Source organism: Myotis lucifugus, unplaced genomic scaffold, assembly GCF_000147115.1.
Source record: "Myotis lucifugus unplaced genomic scaffold, Myoluc2.0 scaffold_2, whole genome shotgun sequence".
In the NCBI taxonomy this organism is placed as follows: domain Eukaryota; kingdom Metazoa; phylum Chordata; class Mammalia; order Chiroptera; family Vespertilionidae; genus Myotis; species Myotis lucifugus.
Genome location: NW_005871050.1, coordinates 26,085,808 through 26,092,717, shown reverse-complemented (window position 1 = coordinate 26,092,717; position 6,910 = coordinate 26,085,808).

Below are 6,910 nucleotides of genomic sequence, written 5' to 3'. Positions count from 1 at the left end.
AAAAGACAAAGATGCTAATTGACTGTAACTTTGCTACACCCCCAAGCCATGCCCACCAGCCAATCAGAGCGACTACATGCAAATTAACCCAACCAAGATGGCGGCCAGCAGCCACAGAGCTGGAGCAAGCAGGAGGCTTGGTTGCCCAGGCGATGGAGGAAGCCAAGCTTCCTGCCTGCCCTGAGCCGGCTGTGGCCTCCGCTCATGGCAACAAAGTTTCAATTATAGAACACAAATAAATCCCAGATACCTGCTTCCAGACAGCCTCCACTGAAAGCTTTGGTGGCTGGGGGCCATGGCCAGCCTGCAAACAGCCATCAGCCCCTCACCCAGGATGGCCACACCCTAATGGGGTGAGGGTTCCCCAGAGGGGCTTAGCCAGCCTGAAAATGGCCCTCAGCCCCTCACCCAGACTGGCCAGGCACCCCAGTGGGGACCCCACACTGAAGGGGTTGTGGCCAGCCTGCAAACAGCCATCAGCCCCTCACCCAGGCTGGCCAGACACTCCTATATAATAAAAGGGTAATATGCAAATTGGCCCTAACTAGAATGACTGGGAATGACTGGTCACTATGACACACACTGACTACCCGGGGGCAGATGCGCAATGCAGTAGCTGCCCCCTGGTGGTCAGTGTGCTCCCACAGGGGTAGGTCTGCTCAGCCACAAGCCAGGCTGATAGCTGCCAGTATAGCGGTGGTGGTGAGAGCCTCTCCCGCCTCCTCAGCAGCGCTAAGGATGTCCGACTGCAGCTTAGGCCTGTTCCCCGCTGGCAAGTGGACATCCCCCGAGGGCTCCTGGGCTGCCAGAGGGATGTCTGACTGCCAGCTTAGGCCCAATCCCCCAGGGAGCCGGCCTAAGCCAGCAGGTGGTCATCCCCTGAGGAGTCCCAGACTGCAAGAGGGCACAGGCCGGGCTGAGGGGACCCCTCCCCAGTGCACAAATTTTTGTGCACCGGGCCTCTAGTTGTTTATAACAGTCCAAGAATGCATATCCTGAATGGAAGACCAGTGGCATCACTTTCAAATTATGAGGGATGAAAAGAGGAAAGCTAGTGTTTCCTGTGGAGTGTGAGTCAGTCCCTCTGCTAAGCATGCAATCCTATAAAGTAGGTACTACTATTACCCCATTTTTTACAGATGAGGCAACTGAAGCATAAAGATGATCATTTGCCTAAGGTCACACATGTAGTAAGTGTCAGGGCCAGTATTCAAAGTGAACTTTGTTAGATTTAAAGGCTTATGCCACTTTCTCTTACATGACATAATATGGTGCTATGGCCTCAGAATATAGTGAAACTAGTGGTCTGGTGCACAGAATTCGTGCATATTAAAAGGGGATTAATTAGAAGAAATATTTTATATTTTTATTTATTTTTTTAAATACATTTTTATTGATTTCAGAGAGGAAGGGAGAGGGAGAGAGAGATAGAAACATCAATGATGAGAGAGAATCATTGATTGGCTGCCTCCTGCAAGCCCCCAACTGGGGATTGAGCCTGCAACCCAGGCATATGCCCTTGACCGGAATCAAACCCTCGACCCTTCAGTCCACAGGCCAACGCTCTGTCCACTGAGCCAAGCCGGCTAGGGCTAGAGGATTTTTTTAAAAACACACCTGGATCTATAATTTGTGTTCCTATGAAACCAGCCATGGATTAAGAAATTTTGTAAATATCAATTTAAAAAATTTTACTGAAACATGTAATAATAGATCTAGTAAATAGAAAATTGGCTTAACACTTAAATAAAAAATCCAAGACTTTTTATTGAGCTGTTTCTGTTTGCATGTCTTAAAAGAACTGTTTGAATTTTCTTGGGAAAGAATATATGAAATCAAAAGTAACTTTATACACTGAAGTAATAAAATCTATAAACATTAAAAATTGAGTAAAATTTGAGCCTACAACTTTTTGTTTTGAATTTTCATTCTGAATTGGGAGTGATTTGAAAAAAATCAGTATTACTTGAGAATCTTTAGTCAATCAGAGAACATTTTAAGAGACTAATGAAAGTTTAAATGAAAGGATTGGTGTCTAATAAGTAAGTTACTTTTGATTTATATCCAGTTTGTCTAAATTTAGGGTTGAAATTAATCAAATGACTTTCCTAAGCTTATGACCACAATTGCTAGATCTTCAAGCTAGATGGTATATTTTGATTTTATATACAAAAAAGAATAACTTTTCTTGTCTGGGGTATTTTGTTTCTGAAGTAATCATACCTGAAAGCGAAACAAGATCGATGGAGAATGAGGTGCTAAACAGGAGGTCAGTTATATACATGTATAAAGCATGCTTACTGCAGGTTAGTGTTGGGGTCCTGCCCCAGCAGGTCCAGGGGTTCCCAAAGGTGTGGACGGAGTCGGCGAAGAAGGAATAACACGGGGGCAGCGTTCAGTTGATCAGCATAGCAAGGTTCTCTAGTCAGGTTCTCCAGCCAGGTTCTCCAGCCAGGTTCTCGAGGAAATATTTTAATACTGCTATTTGCCCTTTCTCTATAATAGAAGTGTCAGAGATGAAAAAAATTAGTAAAATGTATATGAAAAATCTTCCCTCCTGTCAGAGTCTGGGGCGCACCACGGGGACCCAGAGTCAAGTCCCCGCACACCCACATGCGCCTTGAAATCCTATGAGATCCAGACCTGGCCGGCCCCACCCCCATTGGACTAGATCCGGACCTGGCTGGCCCCACCCCCGTCAAGCCCTGCCAGGTGGGGAGCTCAGCCTCAGGTTGCCTGGCCCAGCACCAGGGTGGGGGTCGTGGCCTGACGTCCCCTGGCCCGGGCCGGGGGGGTGCTTTGAGGTCCCCTGGCCCAGGCCAGGGGGTGCCGCCTGAGGTCCCCCGTCAAGCCCTGCCAGGCAGGGGGTGCAGCCTCAGGTCCCCCGTCCCAGGCCGGGGCAAGGGGGCACACCTTGAGGTTCTGTCAAGCCCTGCCGGGTGGGGGGTGTGTGCCTGAGATCCCCTGTCAAACCCTGGCTGGGCAAAGGGTGCGGACTTGAGGGCCCCCTGGCCCGGCACCAGGATGGGGGGCACAGCCTTGAGGACCCCAACCTGGCAACCAGGGCGGGGGGGCACGGCCCTGGAGGTCCCCCCTGTTCCAAGCCCCATCCAAGGCGGGAGGGCGCAACCTTCAGGGTCCCCCTGCCCCCGGCCCAGTGCCCATCCAGCCTCAGGTCTCCTTGCTGATTGCTCGTTAAGGCTCATTATGGGAACTCAGCCTCCGCTGTGGGTGCAGCCATCTTGTGTTATGGAAACCCCTGCCTCCACTGTGGGTGCCGCCATCTTTATGGCGGAGTGATGGTCAATTTGCATATTCCCTCTTTATTATGTAGGATATCCAAAGGTTCTGCAGGCCCCGGCATGTGTCACATGATTATATTTCAATGAATTCCCTTCTCCCTATCTGCCCTATCTTCCAGAGAGCAGGGGTTGCAACTGCCTTGTTTTCTTTATTAAATGCCTGGCACAGAGAAGGCATTTAATAAATACTTTTCTAAAGATGAAAGAAATAAAAAGAAAAGAAGAAGTACAAGAGGAAATGGAACAAATTTTTGTCTTTTGGAAACTGTGTTTATGGATCACTTGAGAAGATTTAGACAAAAAAAAAAATTGCATAGATAGCCCCAAGCAAATTCCCCTTTCCAATTTACACTAATTAAAGCCAGCAGTGAATTGCTTTTTGTCTATTCTGCCAGAGGTACACAAGAGCATAGAATTTGGGGATGAATCCTGGAATGATCTTCACTGCAGATTTGCTTTCCTAACTGGTGTGTGCGTAGTATTCTCTGTGCACACGGAGTGCAGGTGAATAGCAGGCATCATCCAGGGTTATCCAGAGTGTCAGAGGAAACAAGTACACAAGTACAGACTTCAAACTTCCCATGATTAGAACAGGCAATCTTTTGGTGGATATTTGAATAGTGGCAGAATTTAGTGACTGGCTAGATTTCAGGATTCTTCCACTGGGAGCCTTACTCAAACACCTTCCATGAGATTGATTACATATGTGTATATATATATATATATATAAATTTTTGTCTCTCTCTTCCCCTCTCTCTCATTCTTGAACATATAATTGGTGGTGCTAGGCCAAATTGCCCAAACTTAAATATTCTGGCCCAATTCAATGCCTAGAGTTGTATATTCTGATAGCCTCCAGGTTGTGTATATCCCAAAGACATGTTTTGCTCAGCTCAATAATTGAGAATTATTTTCTGGTAATTTGAAATTACTGAAAAGCCAGGAGATTTTAAAACATCAGTTCTTTTGCCTTCTCTTGAAAATGTGAAGGCTTTTTCAACTCTAAGCACACAGTCTGACATGCAGCAACACTGGGTTGGAGCTGAGTAGTGGCTACCCTGTTTAAACAGAGCATGCACTCCCTCCTAATTCACCTCCATCACACCACTTCCTCTGATCTACCAGGCATTTAGCAGTCTGTCTGTTGCAGTTTATTATCTCCCTTTGCACAGCTGTTTCATAATCAAGATGGGCCTGTGCTTTCCAGTTGACCATGGAGACTAACCCACACCTAATAGATTAATTTCAGTTGCCTACCTGGCTCCTGTAGTCACTAAGTCTGTTTCTGAGTCTCTGACCCCTCCCCTAAGGGCACAGGGCTGGATTTGACATAGGCAGGGTTTGTACCTGTCAGCACTGATTGGTGGGACAAATTGCCAACAGAAACCCCTTATGCCTCAAAAATAGCTTCCTGCTGGCCTGCCTGCCTGAAATTCACACTAGCAACCTATTTTTAGGTTAAAGAACATAGTCTTCCTCTTTCAAAATGAACACCTGTTACTTGAGTGAGGCAATCCATTATGTTAGTTTCCAGGAACACGAAAGGGGGAGAGAGTGCATCAGAAGGATCTTGGAAGGGATTTAGCATTGCCAACATTGGCTCAGGTTTCTTAGTCTCCAGCAATAGAGAGTGAGAAAATGGGACACAGAACAAATAATTTTTGCTGACAGGAGGGCATGAAGATGTGCTCAGAGCCTGTGGGCCCATCCAGCATGGGCAGGCACTGCTGGGCAGCAGGAGGGTCCTGTGCCTAGAGAAGAAATGGAAGGAATCACTCCAAAGGAGGAGAGAAAGATAGAGAAAACTATCCACCTTTTGTGGTCAGTGGGCTCTTCAGAGAAAGAATTAGTTCGTTATTTAGAAAGATTACTTCGTTGGGTATAACTCAGGTGGTGTGAAGGCCAGAACTCTATAAACAGATCCTTTTGCAGTTACTAGGGGCTATTTTTATCCTTTCAATATCACATGTGGGGGCAGACAGTGCCCCTGTTGGAAAGCAGAGAGAGTCAAACGACTAGGGAGAAGTCTTTATTTTTGTCGTTGTTTTTTCATTCCTAGCATACTATGCACCACCCCTTCACCATTCCTGTCCTGCAAGCCTGGCATTTATTAGCTACAATTCCTCCCTATCACCTTGAACTCAGTAGGTTAAGCTCCTTTAGCAGCCAGGCAGCTGCCCAAACTAGCCCATCCACCCACTCCCTGCCCTGATTCTCCAGACACCACCTGGATTCCAGGTTCCTTCCCTTCCCACTCCTCACAGGCCTCACTCACAGGCAGCTCTTTCTTGCTTATTTGACCTGTATTTTCTTTCAGGGCTTCCATTAGAATGGACTCTGCACTCCAGGGAAATTGTAGTTTTGAATACATGGGAAGGGAGGTGAGGAAGGCTGTTTTTATTTTGGGACTTGGGAAGCACCCACCAGAAAAGTTCTGTGCAATCTGGGCAGGAGTCTCCACGTGGCAAGTGGGGAAGTAGTGGAGAAAATGAGGGGAATGGATGCAAGCAGGGGAAGGACTTTGCCTACCTTAATACTTTACTCCGCTTCTCCCCTTCTCACTGACTTCCAATTTAGGTTATATCCCATGTGCCTCTCTGAGACCCTCCCCAAACCTCCACTTGCACACTATTGTCAGGGGCCCAGATCTTTCTTCCAAGTTGCCTCCTACTACCTGGGCCCAGGCTGCATCATGCTGAATTACAGATTAGTCAGATGAACACTTAACACCCACCTCCCCTCAGCCTTGGCAGCTTGCATTTTTATGAGAGTGACAAGAAGGTTGGAAATACTTATTATCTACTTTATTCTGTATTAAAGCCAATCCTCTCAGGGCCCACACTGTTCCCCTCCAGCAGTGGTAGTTATTTGGAGAGGCTTCATGAACTTTTCGGTCCACTGGGAATGCTTGGGAAGTGGTAATTTACTAAAGTCAACTCTTGTTTCTTTCTGTGAATTACCCACTTTGTGGATTATCTGTTGGGTAATGTCTTTCTGTAAGCTGGCTTCCCTGACTCCCAGCTGGTTCCTGAGCTGTCTTTCCCCTGCTCCCATAGCAACCTGTGGATGTGTGCTTAAAGAATGCAAACTCGAACATTTGCCTACACAAAATGGAACTCCAGATGAAGATTAGATAGGGGTGGGGGTTGCAATCCTCTAGTTCTTTCCTATGCCAGATAGATATGACTTAGAGCCTTCAACTAAATCCCAAAATTCTGAGTGCATACTATATGCAAAGGCCCTAGGTTGGTACTTTTATTTTCCCTGCTTGCTTTCTGTATAGAAAAGAGTAAATGTGAATGAAACAAATTAACCCAGAATGCAAATTATACATCATCATCACAAGGACAGCTAACACTTATATAGGATTTGTTATGTGCCAGGCACAGTTCAAAGGGCTTTCGAGGCATGAATTCACCTAATCATCACAACTCCAATTTGAGATATTATTAACCCTGTTTTAGAGGCAAGAAAACTGAAGAGCAGAGAGATTCAGTGACTTGCCTAAGTTCATGCAGCTGGCACCCACGCAGCATTTATCTATGGTTCATGGACTTGACACTACACTAAACTGCCTTTCACTATACACATTCTATTGTTTCAGTTTT